General features: G+C 36.8%; 1 protein-coding gene across 3 annotated transcripts in view; it reads right to left on the reverse strand.

Moving 5' to 3' along the window:
- The window catches only part of CSMD3 (CUB and Sushi multiple domains 3), a 1,084,122-nt gene that overhangs the window by 396,868 nt on the left and 671,496 nt on the right, over positions 1-15,758 (reverse strand). The window lies entirely within an intron of this gene.

Here is a 15,758-nt window from a genome sequence, read left to right on the forward strand (position 1 = left end):
ATAACACTTTAGATTGCTATTTAACTTATTATTTATAATTTTTACCAGCTTTATATACAGTTTTCTTAAGCTTTTCTAATATCTTATATATCATTTAAGGCCCCACCATTTAAGAATACCAAAGTTATAAGCTCTTATTCCTATGGACAATTTTCATTTAAAAAGTATGAATACATACTTGTTGTTCGCAAGTACGATTTCTTTCAAATGTTACAGATTATCTTCAGTAAATAAATAGCCTTTTCATTAACCAAGCATGTTTTTGGAGTCATCTTTCTTTTGCTTTCCTCATTTCTATGGAAAATTATGTATTTATTTTCAATCTTCAATTAGATCATCAGAATTTCATCTTAACAGTATACTTATTTATCTTCAATCAGATCATCAGAATTTCATCTTAACAGTATACTTCAAATCTGACCTCTGCTTCATACAGTTGTTTTATTTTTGATAAATCTCTTTTGGCCATTACATTTTTTATACAATTTTTATTTAGATTTTTGGCTGTTGTTGCTGTTATTGTTTTCAATTTTTTAAAAGATACAATTGTTTTATAAATTGTATTCAACACAGAGCTACTTTTAACATGTATAACATATTCATAATAAAATAAAATTTTGCATTCCTTCCTTGCACTTCAAGAGTATACCACAGTCTGAATCTGGATCAGAAATCTTAGTTGGGGGAAAAACATCTATGTGGAATCATGAATAGTTGAGCATCTTACTCACTTCCCATAATGAAACTGCAGCCCAGAACATTCTATTCCTGCCTTCCCCAAGGTTTTCCTATACATATTTCAGCTTTCAGCTTAAACTGGTCCACAGGAAGCCCTTCCCTGACCTCACAATGTAGGTTAGTTTTACTATATTGCCACAATTTATTGTGCCTTTTGTGACACTAATCACAGTTGTTTGCTTGTTTGACAGCTGTCTCCATTAAGAGTCTATAAGCTCCATGAGTTCAGACAGTTTCTGTTTTTGTTGATGTTTTGCATATAGTAGACACTCAGTAAGTACTTATTGGATAAATGAAAGAATGAATGTATTTTAAAGAAAACAATACTTTCTTTTCTCTAGGGCTGTTATCAACTTTATCAAAAAAGCACTCAGTATGCTTGGATACTTCAGTACTAACCATGCATTTTCACCCTTTTAGAATATATCTTCCAACACATTTTTTGGCAACTAGTTATATTCAGTACACTTTTAAAAATAATTATAACTTGAAATGTCCACCAATTTTCAGATAATAACTTTATCATACCTACCAGTCTTTTCCAGTATTACAAGATTAAACTACATTATTCCTCAGAAAAATAAAACTAAAACAAATAAAACTCAAAACCTGGTAAAAAAAAATTGAAAGAAACATTTAAAAATTAGAAACTTTATTTCATTATAAAATCTCCAATATGAATATAAACATGGCACAAAAGTAGTCAAAATGTATAATTTAATGCTATTTAAGAAAGACAAATGAAATATTTTTAGATTTGTACCACTGTTACATCCTATTAAGCAAGACTTAGTAAAATGAATGGATTTCATAAGTTTATCTTACTCTTTATTTTGCAACCTGGAATATATTGTATTTGTCTAAAAATAACTTTTCCAATAATATGATTTAGAGTAGTAAATGTATAAGAATACACTATTTCCTTTAAAAAAATGATCAGGCAATTACGCATTGTGAATCCATTATTTGATTGTTTGGTAGTCAATCTATTGTAGTGTGTATATATATATATATATATATATATATATATACACACACACACTACAATATATATACAAAATATTTTTTTTTTAGGAGTTTTTTTTTTTTTTTGCTGTCCGCAGGCCTCTCACTGTTGTGGCCTCTCCGTTGGCGGAGCACAGGCTCCAGACGCGCAGGCTCAGCGGCCATGGCTCACGGGCCCAGCTGCTACACGGTATGTGGGATCCTCCCAGACCGGGGCACGAAGCCCTGTCCCCTGCATCAGCAGGCAGACTCTCAACCACTGAGCCACCAGGGAAGCCCTAGGAGTTTTTTTTTAACTTTTATACAGCAGGTTCCTATTAGTCATCCATTTTATACATAGTGTATACATGTCAATCCCAATCGCCCAATTAATTACACCACCACCCCCACCCCCCACCACTTCCCCCCTTGGTGTCCACACGTTTGTTCTCTACATCTGTGTCTCTATTTCTGCCCTGCAAACTGGTTCATCTGTACCATTTTTCTAGACTCCACATGTATGTGCTAATATGCGGTATTTGTTTTACTCTTTCCAACTTACTTCATTCTGTATGACAGTCTCTAGATTCATACACGTCTCTACAAATGACCCAAGTTCGTTCCTTTTTATGGCTGAGTAATATTCCATTGTATATATGTACCACAACTTTTTAATCCATTCATCTGTCGATGGGCATTTAGGTTGATTCCATGATCTGGCTATCGTAAATAGCGAAGCAATGAACATTGGGGTGCATGTGTCTTTTTGAATTATGGTTTTCTCTGGGTATATGCCCAGGAGTGGGATGGTTGGGTCATATGGTAATTCTATTTTTAGTTTTTTAAGGAACGTCCATACTGTTCTCCATAGTGGCTGTAACAATTTACATTCCCACCAACAGTGCAAGAGTGTTCCCTTTTCTCACACCCTCTCCAGCATTTCTTGCTTGTAGGTTTTCTGATGATGCCCATTCTAACTGGTGTGAGGTGATACCTCATTGTAGTTTTGATTTGCATTTCTCTAATAACTAGTGATGTTGAGCAGCTTTTCATGTGTTTCTTGGCCATCTGTATGTCCCCTTTGTAGAAATGTCTATTTATGTCTTCTGCCCATTTTCTGATTGGGTTTTTTTTTTTTTTTAATGTTGAGCTGCATGAGCTGCTTATATATTTTGGAGATTAATCCTTTGTCCGCTGATTAGTCTGTAAACATTTTCTCCTATTCTGAAGGTTGTCTTTTCGTCTTGTTTGCAGTTTCCTTTGCTTTGCAAAAGCTTTTAAGTTTCATTAGGTCCCATTTGTTTATTTTTGTTTTTATTTCCATTACTCTACCAGGTAGATCAAAAAAGATCTTGCTGTGATTTATGTCAAAGAGTATTCTGCCTACGTTTTCCTCTAAGAGTTTTAGTGTCTGGTCTTACATTTAGGTCTCTAATCCATTTTGAGTTTACTTTGTGTATGGTGTAAAGGAGTGTTCTAATTTCATTCTTTTACATGTAGCTGTCCAATTTTCCCAGCACCAATTATTGAAGAGACTGTCTTTTCTCCATTGTATATACCTGCCTCCTTTGTCATAGATTAGTTTACCATAGGTGCGTGGGTTTATCTCTGGGCTTTCTATCCTGTTCCATTGATTTATATTTCTGTTTTTGTGCCAGTAACATATTGTCTTGATTACTGTAGCTTTGTAGTATAGTCTGAAGTCAGCGAGTCTCATTGTTCCAGCTCCATTTTTTCCCCTCAAGACTGCTTTGGCTATTCAGGGTCTTCTGTGTCTCCATACAAATTTTAAGATTGTTTGTTCTAGTTTTGTGAAAAATGCCATTGGTAATTTGATAGAGATTGCATTGAATCTGTAGATTGCTTTGGGTAGTATAGTCATTTTCACAAAATTGATTCTTCCAATACAAGAACATGGTATATCTCTACATCTGTTTGTATAATCTTTAATTTCTTTCATCAGTGTCTTATAGTTTTATGCATATAGGTCTTTTGTCTCCTTATGTAGATTCCTAGGTATTTTATTCTTTTTGTTGCAATGGTAAATGGGAGTGATTCCTTAATTTCTCTTTCATGTTTTTCATCCATAGTGTATAGGAATGCAAGAGAATTCTATGCATTAATTTTGTATCCTGTAACTTTACCACATTCATTGATTACCTCTAGTAGTTTTCTGGTGGCATCTTTAGCATTCTCTATGTATAGTATCATCATGTCATCTGCAAACAGTGACAGTTTTACTTCTTCTTTTCCAATTTGGATTCCTTTTATTTCTTTTTCTTCTCTGATTGCCATGGCTTGGACCTCCAAAACAATGTTGAATAATAGTGGTGAGAGTGGACATCCTTGTCTTGTTCCTGATCTTAGAGGAAATGTTTTCAGTTTTTCACAATTTAGAATGATGTTTGCTGTGAGTTTGTCATATATCGCCTTTATTATGTTGAGGTAGGTTCCCTATATGCCCACTTTCTGGAGAGTTTTTTTATCATCAATGGGTGCTGAATTTTGTCAAAAGCTTTTTCTGCATCTATTGAGATGATCATGTGGTTTTTCTTCTTCAATTTGTTAATATGGTGTATCACATTGATTGATTTGCGTATACTGAAGAATCCTTGCATCCCTGTGATGAATCCCAATTGATCATGGTGTATGATCCTTTTAATGTCTTGTTGGATTCTGTTTGCTAGTATTTTGTTGAGGATTATTGCACCTATATTCATCAGTCATACTGGTTTGTAATTTTCTTTTTTTGTAGTATCTATGTCTTGTTTTGTTACCAGGGTGATGGTGGACTCACAGAATGAGTTTGGGAGTATTCCTTCCTCTGCAATTTTTTGGAAGAGTTTGAGAAGGCTAGGTGTTAGCTCTTGTCTAAATGATTGATAGAATTCACCTGTGAAGCCATCTGGTCCTGGACTTTTGTTTGTTGGAACATTTTTAATAACAGTTTCAATTTCATTACTTCTGATTGGTCTGTTCATATTTTCTGTTCCTTCCTGGTTCAGTCTTGGAAGGTTATACATTTCTAAGAATTTGTCCATTTCTTCCATGTTGTCCATTTTATTGGCACAGAGTTGCTTGTAGTAATCTCTTATAATCTTTTATATTTCTGCAGTGTCAGTTGTGATTTCTCCTTTTTCATTTCTAATTTTATTAATTTGAGTCCTCTCCCTCTTTTTCTTGATGAGTCTGGCTATGGGTTTATCAGTTTTATCTTCTCAAAGAACCAGGTTTTAGTTTTATTGATCTTTGCTATTGTATTTTTGCTTCTATTTCATTTATTTCTGCTCTGAAACTGATGATTTCTTTCCTTCTGCTAACTTTGGATTTTCTTTGTTCTTCTTTCTCTGGTTCCTTTAGGTGTAATGTTTATTGTTTATTTGCGATTTTTCTTATTTTTTGAGGTAGGCTTGTATGGCTATAAACTTCCCTCTTAGAACTGCTTTTGCTGCATCTCATAGGTTTTGTATTGATGTGTTTTCATTGTCATTTGTCTCTAGGTATTTTTTGATTTCCTCTTTGATTTCTTCAGTGATCTCTTGGTTATTTAGTAACGTATTGTTTAGCCTCCATGTGTTTGTGCTTTTAACGTTTATTTTTTCCTGTAATTTATTTCTAATCTCATAGCGTTGTGGTCAGAAAAGATGCTTGATATGATTTCAATTTTCTTAAATTTACTGAGGGTTTATTTGTGACACAAGATGTGATCTATGCTGGAGAATGTTCCATGCACACTTGAGAAGAAAGTGTAATATGCTGTTTTTGGATGGAATTTCCTACAAATATCAATTAAATCTATCTGGTCTACTGTGTCATTTAAAGCCTGTGTTTCCTTTTTTTTTTTTTTCACAGTTCGCGGGCCTCTCACTGTTGTGGCCTCTCCCATTGCGGAGCACAGGTTCTGGATGCCCAGGCTCAGCGGCCATGGCTCATGGGCCCAGCCTCTCCACAGCATGTGGGATCTTCCCGGACCGGGGCACGAAACCGTGTCCCCTGCATCGGCAGGCGGACTCTCAACCACTGCACCACCAGGGAAGCCCTTGTGTTTCCTTCTCAATTTTCTGCTTGGATGACCTTTCCATTGGTGTAAGTGAGGTGTTAAAATCCCCCACTATTATTGTGTTACTGTCGATTTCCTCTTTTATAGCTGTCAGCAGTTGCCTTATGTATTGAGGTGCTCTTATGTTCGGTGCATATATATTTATAATTTTTATATCTTCTTGGATTGACACATTGATCATTATGTAATGTCCTTCCTTGTCTCTTGTAACATTCTTTATTTTAAAGTCTATTTTAACTGATATGAGTCTTGCTACTCCAGCTTTCTTTGGATTTCCATTTGCATGGAATATCTTTTTCCATCCCCTCACTTTCAGTCTGAATGTGTCCCTAGGTCTGAAGTGGGTCTATTGTAGACAGCATATTAATGGGTCTTGTTTTTGTATCCATTCAGCAAGCCTGTGTCTTTTGGTTGGAGCATTTAATCTCTTCACGTTTAAGGTAATTCTTGATGTGTATGTTCCTATTACCATTTACTTAATTGTTTTGGGTTTGTTATTTTAGGTCCTTTTCTTCTCTTGTGTTTCCCACTTAGAGAAGTTCCTTTAGCATTTGTTGTAGAGCTCATTTGGTGGTGCTGAATTCTCTTAGCTTTTGCTTGTCTGCAAAGCTTTTGATTTCTCTGTTGAATCTGAATGCGATCCTTGCTGGGTAGAGTAATCTTGGTTGAAGGTTCTTCCCTTTCATCACTTTAAGTACATCATGCCACTCCCATCTGGTTGTAGAGTTTCTGCTGAGAAATCAGGTGTAAACCTTATGGGAATTCCCTTGTATGTTATTTGTCATTTTTCCCTTGCTGTTTTCAATAATTTTTCTTTGTCTTTAATTTCTGCCAATTTGATTACTATGTGTCTCAGCATGTTTCTCCTTGGGTTTATCCTGTATGGGACTCTCTTTGCTTCCTGGACTTGGGTGGCTATTTCCTTTCCCATGTTAGGGAAGTTTTCGACTATAATCTCTTCAAGTATTTTCTCTGGTCCTTTCTTCTCCTTCTGGGACCCCTTTAATGTGAATGCTGTTGTGTTTAATGTTGTCCCACAGGTGTCTGAGGCTGTCTTCATTTCTTTTCATTCTTTTGTCTTTATTGTGTTCCGCAGCAGTGAATTCCACCATTCTGTCTTCCAGGTCACTTATCCGTTCTTCTGCCTCAGTTATTCTGCTATTGATTCCTTCTCATGTATTTTTCATTTCAGTTATTGTGTTGTTCATCTCTGTTTGTTTGTTCTTTAATTCTTCTAGATCTTTGTTAAACATTTCTTGCATCTTCTCGATATTTGCCTCCATTCTCTTTCCTGGATCATCTTCAGTATCATTATTCTGAATTCTTTTTCTGGAAGGTTGCCTATCTCCACTGCATTTAGTTGTTTTTCTAGGGTTTTACCTTGTTCCTTCACCTGGTATGTAGCCCTCTGCCTTTTCATATTGTCTGTCTTTCTGTGAATGTAGGTTTTGTTCCACAGGCTGCAGGATTCTAGATCTTCTTGCTTCTGCTGGCTGCCCTCTGGTGGATGAGGTTATCTAAGAGGCTTGTGCAAGTTTCCCGATGGGAGGGACTGCTGGTGGGTAGAGCTGGCTGTTTCTTTGGTGGGCAGAGCTCAGTAAAATTTTAATCTACTTGTCTGCTGATGGATGGGGCTGGGTTCCCTCCCTGTTGGTTGTTTGGTCCGAGGTGAACCAATACTGGAGCCTAACCGGGCTCTTTGTTGGGGCTAATGGCAGACTCTGGGAGGGCTCACGCCAAAGAGTACTTCCCAGAACTTCTCCTGCCAGTGTCCTTGCCCTCATGGTGACACACAGCCAGCCCCCATGCCTGCAGGAGACCCTCCAACACTAGCAAGTAGGTCTGGTTCAGTCTCCTATGGCGTCACTGTTCCTTCCCCTGGGTCCTGATGAGCACACTACTTTGTATGTGCCCTCCAAGAATGGAGTCTGTGTTTCCCCCAGTCCTGTTGAAGTCCTGCAATCAATTCCTCCTAGGCTTCAAAGTCTGATACTCTAGGAATTCCTCCTCCCATTGCTGGATCCCTAGATTGAAAAGCCTGATGTGGGGCTCAGAACTTTCACTCCAGTGGATGGACTTCTGTGGTATAAGTGTTCTCCAGTTTGTGAGTCACCCACCCAGCAGTTATGGGATTTGATTTTATTGTGATTGTGCCCCTCCTATTGTCTCATTGTGGCTTCTCCTCTGTTTGGATGTGGGGTATCTTTTTTGGTGAGTTCCAGTGTCTTCCTGTTGATTATTGTTCAGCAGTTAGTTGTGATTCTGGCGTTCTTATACGAGGGAGTGAGAGCACATCCTTCTCTGCTATCTTGAACCAATCTCCCCCCATTGTAGTATTGAAATTGGAGTTTCACTTTGATAGCTAGTCAGTTGATAACAACCAAATTAAAGTGCACAGAAGAGTCAGGGATTACTTTGAACTGAAACATAAAGAGACTTAATTCTTAATAGAATAGCAACATTAAATGGTGATACAGAGAACACTGTTCAGTAGGAGTGAATCTTTGAAAAGAAAATCATCACAGATTTGCCTCAAGGAACAATAAAAATACATTATAATAACAGGGGAAATGGACTAGAGTCACACAATAATTTGAATCTCTTTCACTTTGTATTTTAAGACAGTTGTACAAATTTCTCATGAATTGCCTCAATCTAGTGTTCATTTGTTTATGACATTATTGTTTATCGTAAACGAATGTTATGGAGCCACTAGATGATATTAAAAATGAAATTGAATCTATTCTTACTCAATTTCTGGTGTCTTTTAAAATGTTCTTTGTGTAATTCAAAACCATTCTGACTAAACTGAAATAGTTCTCATTTTAAAAGCTGCACTCAGGAAGACTGATACTGATAGTTTGTGGACAAGGAGATAAGGACAGGAAAGTGACTAGAAAGACAGGTTTAGGATTATTACTAGTAAAATGAATTCAGTTAGGAGCTGCCATATAATGAGAAACTTTAAGAAGTGAGGGAAGAAACAAAGCAAAAATTCCTCTGCAAATCTGAGAATAAGACAACAATTTGGCTATGTTAAGAAGAGATAAACAATGAAAACACAAATGTCCGTTGGTGGTGGTGTTATTTTGTTGTGCATTTGATAGGAAATTGTAATTCTTAAGATTTTATTGACTTAAGCTACTTGAGATAATCTCAAGAAGCCAACTAATGGCTAATATATTTGTAACGTTTTTAGTGGGTTTTTTTCTGTAGATTAATTCTAAGCAATCATGACATTTGAGAATATAAAAAAACCCTGCAAAATAGCTATGTAGCCACCTTAATTATATTATCTAATTTTTTAAATTTCATTTTCAACCTAATTAATTTAGGTTATTCATGAATAGTAGAAAGCAAATGATGTTACTCTGCAATAAATACAATCCATTATTTGGAAATAACTTCTATAAAAAAATATTCTCAGGATGAGAGGAACTATTAAAGAGTTCGCAACCAGTGTCCTTATAAGAGCTCGGCTGGAAATCAGAAGGGAACTAGTTTTTTTAAGAACATAATTCTTGATGGATACTTTAAAGATGATATCTTTTTCTCAAAACAATCTTAAGGGGGAAATGAAGCACCAAGATATTATAAGGTCACTAAATAAGGAGGTGTTAGATGTACATATTTCTGATTTCAAAGTGACTATTTTATGATACCACCTAATGGATAAAATTCTCATTTATAATTTTTAACTTGATGAACATTGTTGCTCATTGTTTTGCTACAGAGCTACTTCTAACCACATAACAGCTGTTTTTAAATGTGAATTACTTTAAACAAAGTTTCTGACAGAGCACATAGAGTATGGGCAGACCTAAAGCAATATCTCACACCCTTAAGGGTCTTTAGATAAAAAAGAAATGGAAAATTTTTAAATAATTTTCCCTTCAAATAGCTCAAACTCAAGAATCTTATGGGCTTGTGTGTGTGTGAAGGGGCAGATGGAGGATTCAAACCCCCAAACAAACATTTCTGTTTAGAACATTTAAAAGAATTTGGGACTTTATTTATCTTAGCAGAAAGTATGATTCAAAAGAAATATACTGAAACAGCTGTGCCTTGTCTAAGTTAGTGAAAATACCATCAATAAATACATAAAGCATTCTAACTCTTGATTCTTCCAGTGTTTGGGCTAATTAACAAGGAACAGCTGAAAAAAAAATTATTGGTATCAAGGAAGTGAAGGAGCTAGGAGATTTGTAATATACTTGAGCACGTAATTTAGGGATTAAGAAAAGAGGCACAGTTGACAGCTCCTATTCAGTGATGCTAATGGGAGAAGCCAAAATCTTTGGACTCTGAGAATCATTTCTCACCCCAGGCCTGTTATGGTTCAATGTACAGAACTGTTTTCTTTTGCTCTGCACAAACCCTAACAGTGAAAATCACTTTTCAATTTGACTCTCTTGCTTCCAGCCTAATTTAAAAGATCTGTGTCTCAGGAAACAGATAAGAGAATAAGAAAGTGGCAGAGAAAAAAGTACTAGGTAAACCATATGCATAGAGATTAAAAGGTTTTTCTCTCTAGCACTGCATCTTATAAAAATGGCTGGAATGAGCCGTCTACTGGAGCAGTGAGTAGCCTTGCTGAGAATCAGAAGAGTGACCTAATAGAGCCAATCTTCAAGAACTGGAAAGAAATGCTTTTGTGCCCATGAGAAACTCTGGTCTTAAGTGCAGGAGGCGAGGCCTCTGAACGCAGCCCCCTATGACCAAGTGGAACTAGACTGAGCACAGAGGAAAAGAAAAAAGTTTGGAGAATCCTGAAGTTGTAAACCTGAGGCCTACATGTAAACCTGGGTGGAAGCAGTAACCTGGGCCACAGACGCCAGCCGAAGCCCCCAACGCTACACTCTGGTGCAGAGAAGGCTAGTGCTCAGCGTCCTGCATGACTCAGATACAACGCCCAGCCCTCAGGCGACTGCATCTGACCTGGAAGCCCCTGACAGGAGGCGGCCCCTAAGGTGTCTCTGGGACCCAAGGAGAGGAGACATTGACAGGACGCCTGGACCTCAGGTGACTTCGTGACAGGATGGCAGACTGAGTCGTGTGGCTGACAGGGTCTTGGTGTTCCAGCTGGGTGTCAGGCCTGAAGCTCTGAGGTGGGAGAGCCGAGTTCAGGACATTGGACCACAAGAGACCCTTTGGTCCCAAGTAGAATAAATTGGCAAGAGCTCTCCCAAGAGATCTCTGTCTCAATGCTAAGACCCAGCTCCACCCAGTGGCCAGCAAGCTCCAGCACTGGACACCCCATGCCAAACAACTAGCAAGACAGGAACACAACCCCACCCATTAGCAGAAAGGCTGCCTAAAATCATACTAAGTTCACAGGCACACCAAAACATGCCACTGGATGTGGTCCTGCCCACCAGAAAAACAAACTCCAGCCTCATCCAACAGAACACAGGCACCAGTTCTCTCCACCAGGAAGCCTACACAACCCACTGAATCAAACATACCCACAGTGGGCAGACACCAAAAACAACAGGAACTACAAACCTGCAGCCTGTGAAAAGGAGACCCCAAATACAGTAAGTTAAGAAAAATGGGAAGACAGAGGACTATGCAGTACATGAAGGAGCAAGATAAAAACCCACGAGACCAAAAAAATGAATAGGAAATAGGCAGTCTACTTGAAAAAGAATTCAGAGTAATGAGAGTAAAGATGATCCAAAATCTTGGAAATAGAATGGAGAAAATACAAGAAATGTTTAATAAGGATATAGAAGAGCTAAAGAGCAAACAAATAATGATGAACAACACAATAAATGAAATTAAAAATTCTCTAGAAGGTATCAATAGTAGAAAAACTGAGGCAGAAGAATGGATAAGTGATCTGGAAGATAAAATAGTGGAAATTAAGAAAAGATTGAAAAGAATTGATAGTATCAGAGACCTTTGGGACAGCATTAAACGTACCAAGATTGTAATTATAGGGGTCCCAGAAGAAGAGAAAAAGAAAGGGACTGAGAAAATATTTGAAGAGATTATAGTTGAAAACTTCCCTAATATGGGAAAGGAAAAAGTCAATCAAGGCAGGAAGTGCAGAAAGTCCCATATAGGATAAATCCAAGGAGAAACATGTGGAGACACATAGTAATCAACTATCAAAAATTAAATACAAAGAAACAATATTAAAAGCAGCAAGGGAAAAGCAACAAATAACATACAAGGGAATCCCCATAAGGTTAACAGCTGATCTTTCAGCAGAAACTCTGCAAGCCAGAAGGGAGTGACAGGACATATTGAAAGTGATGAAAGGGAAAAACCTACAACCAAGATTACTCTACCCAGCAAGGATCTCATTCAGATTTGATGCAGAAATTAAAACCTTTACAGACAAGTAAAAGTTAAGAGAATTCAGCACCATCAAACCAGCTTTAAAACAAATGCTAAAGGAACTTTTCCAGGCAGGAAACACAAGAGAAGGAAAAGACCTACAAAAACAAACCCAAAACAATTAAAAAAATGGTAATAAGAACATACATATCAATCACTAGCTTAAATGTAAATGGATTAAATGCTCCAACTAGAGACATAGACTCCATGAATGGATACAAAAAAAAAAAAATACCTGACTATATGCTGTCTACAAGAGACCCATTTTTGACCTAGGGACACATTCAAACTGAAAGTGAGGGGATGGAAAAAGATATTCCATGCAAATGGAAATCAAAAGAAAGCTGGAGTAGCAATTCTCACATCAGACAAAATAGACTTTAAAATAAAGACTATTACGAGAGACAAAGAAGGACAGTACATAATGATCAAGGGATCAATCCAGGAAGAAGATATAACAATTGTAAATATTTATGCACCCAATATAGAAGCACCTCAATACATAAGGCAAATGCTAACAGCCATAAAAAGGGAAATGAACAGTAACACAATAATAGTAGGGGACTTTAACATCCCACTTTCACTAATGGAGGTATCAACCAAAATGAAAATAGATAAGGAAACACAAGCTTTAAATGACACATTAAACAAGGTGGACTTAACTGATATTTATAGGACATCCCATCCAAAAACAACAGAATACACTTTCTTGTCAAGTGCTCATGGAACATTCCCCAGGAGAGAGCATATATACATATATATATATATATATATATATATATATATATATTTTTTTTTTTTTTTTTTTGCTGTACACGGGCCTCTCACTGTTGTGGCCTCTCCCATTGTGGAGCACAGGCTCCAGACACGCAGGATAAGCGGCCATGGCTCACGGGCCCAGCCGTTCTGCAGCATGTGGGATCTTCCCGGACTGGGGCACGAACCTGTGTCCCCTGCATTGGCAGGTGGACTCTCAACCACTGCGCCACCAGGGAAGCCCGAGAGCATATATAGGATCACAAATCAGACCTTGGTAAATTTAAGAAAATTGAAATCGTATCAAGTATCTTTTCTGACCACAATGCTATGAGGCTAGATATCAATTATAGGAAAAAAACTGTAAAAAAATACAAACACGTGGTGGCTAAACAATACACTACTAAATTACCAAGAGATCACTGATGAAATCAAAGAGGATATCAAACCTACCTAGAAACAAATGACAATAAAAATACGATGTCCCCAAACCTATGGGACTCAGCAAAAGCAGTTCTAAGAGGGAAGCTTATAGCAATGCAATCCTACCTCAAGAATCAAAAAAAATAAACAACCTAACCTTACACCTAAAGCAGTTATAAAAATAACAAAAAACCCACAAAGTTAGCAGAAGGAAAGAAATCATAAAGATCAGATCAAAAATAAATGAAGAAGAAATGAAGGAAACAGTAGCAAAGATCAATAAAACTAAAAGCTGGTTCTTTGAGAAGATAAGCAAAACTGATAAACCATTAGCCAGGCTCATGAAGAAAAAAAGGGAGAAGACTCAAATCAATAGAATTAGAAATGAAAAAGAAGAACTAACAACTGACAATGCAGAAATACAAAGAATCATAAGGAATTACTACAAGTAACTCTATGCCAATAAAATGACAACCTGGAAGAAATGGACACATTCTTAGAAAAGCACAACCTTCTGAGACTAAACCAGGAAGAAACAGAAAATATAAACAGACGAATCAGAAGCACTGAAATTGAGACTGTGATTAAAAACGTTCCAACAAACAAAGACCAGGACAAGATGGCTTCGCATGTGAATTCTATCAAACATTTAGAGAAGAGATAACACCTATCCCTCTCAAACTCTTCCAAAATATAGCAGAGGGAGGAACACCCCTAAACTCATTCTACGAGGCCACCATCACCCTGATACCAAAACCAGAAAAAGAGATCACAAAAAAAGAAAACTACAGACCAATATCACTGATGAACATAGATGCAAAAATCCTCATCAAAATACTAGCAAACAGAATCGAACAGCACATTAAAAGGATCATACACCATGATCAAGTGGGGTTTATCCCAAGAACGCAAATATTCTTCAATATATGCAAATCAATCAATGTGATAAACCATATTAACAAACTGAAGGAGAAAAACGATATGATTATCTCAATAGATGCAGGAAAAACATTTTGACAAAATTCAACACCCATTTACGATAAAAACTCTCCAGAAAGTAGGCATAGAGGGAACTTACCTCAACATAATAAAGGCCATGTATGACAAACCCAGAGCCAACATCGTTCTCAATGGTGAAAAACTGAAACCGTTTCCTTTAAAATCAGGAACAAAGACAAGCATGCCCACTCTCACCACTATTATTCAACATAGTTTTGGAAGTTTTAGCCACAGCAATCAGAGAAGAAGAAGAAATAAAAGGAATCCAAATCGGGAAAGAAGAAGTAAAATTGTCACTGTTTGCAGATGATATGATATTATACATACAGAATCCTAAACATGCTACCAGAAAACTACTAAAGCTAATCAATTAATTTGGTAAAGTAGCAGGATACAAAATTAATGCAAAGAAATCTCTTGCATTCCTATACACTAATGATGAAAAATATGCAAGAGAAATTAAAGAAACACTCCCATTTACCATTGCAACAAAAAGAATAGTGTATCTAGGAATAAACCTACCTAAGGAGACCAAAGACCTATATGCATAAAACTATAAGACACTGATGAAAGAAATTAAAGATTATACAAACAGATGTAGAGATATACCATGTTCTTGGATTGGAAGAATCAACACTGCGAAAATGACTCTACAACCCAAAGCAATCTACAGATTCAATGAAATTCCTACCAAACTACCGATGGCATTTTTCACACAATTAGAACAAAATATTTGACAATTTGTATGGAAACACAAAAGACCTGAGGAGCCAAAGCAATCCTGAGAAAGAAAAACGGAGTTGGAGGAATCAAACTCCCTGAATTCAGACTATACTACAAAGCTACAGTAATCAAGACAGATGGTACTGGCACAAAAACAGAAATGTAGATCAACAAAACAGGAAAGCCCAGAGATAAATCCATGTACATAAGGTCACCTTATCTTTGATAAAGGAGGCAAGACTATACAATGCAGAAAAGACAGTCTCTTCAATAAGTGGTGCTGGGAAAACTGGACACCTGCATGTAAAAGAATGAAATTAGAACACTCCCTAACACCATACACAAAAATAAACTCAGAAATAGATTAAAGACCTAAATGTAGGGGCAGACACTATACAACTCTTAGAGGAAAACATACGAAGAACACTCTTTCACATAAATCACAGCAAGATCCTTTTTGACCTACCTCCTAGAGAAATAGAAATAAAAACAAAAATAAACAAATGGGACCTAATGAAACTTAAAAGCTTTTGCACAACAAAGGAAACCATAAACAAGAAGAAAAGACAACCCTCAGAATGGGAGAAAATATTTGCAAATGAAGCAACTGACAAAGGCTTAATCTCCAAAATTTACAAGCAGCTCATGCAGCTCAACAGCAAAAACACAAACAACCCAATCCAAAAATGGGCAGAAGACCTAAATAGACATTTCTCCAAAGAAGATATAC

Source organism: Aethalodelphis obliquidens, unplaced genomic scaffold, assembly GCF_003676395.1.
Source record: "Aethalodelphis obliquidens isolate GAN/ISIS:26980383/991018 unplaced genomic scaffold, ASM367639v1 scaffold79, whole genome shotgun sequence".
Classification (NCBI taxonomy): Eukaryota; Metazoa; Chordata; class Mammalia; order Artiodactyla; family Delphinidae; genus Aethalodelphis; species Aethalodelphis obliquidens.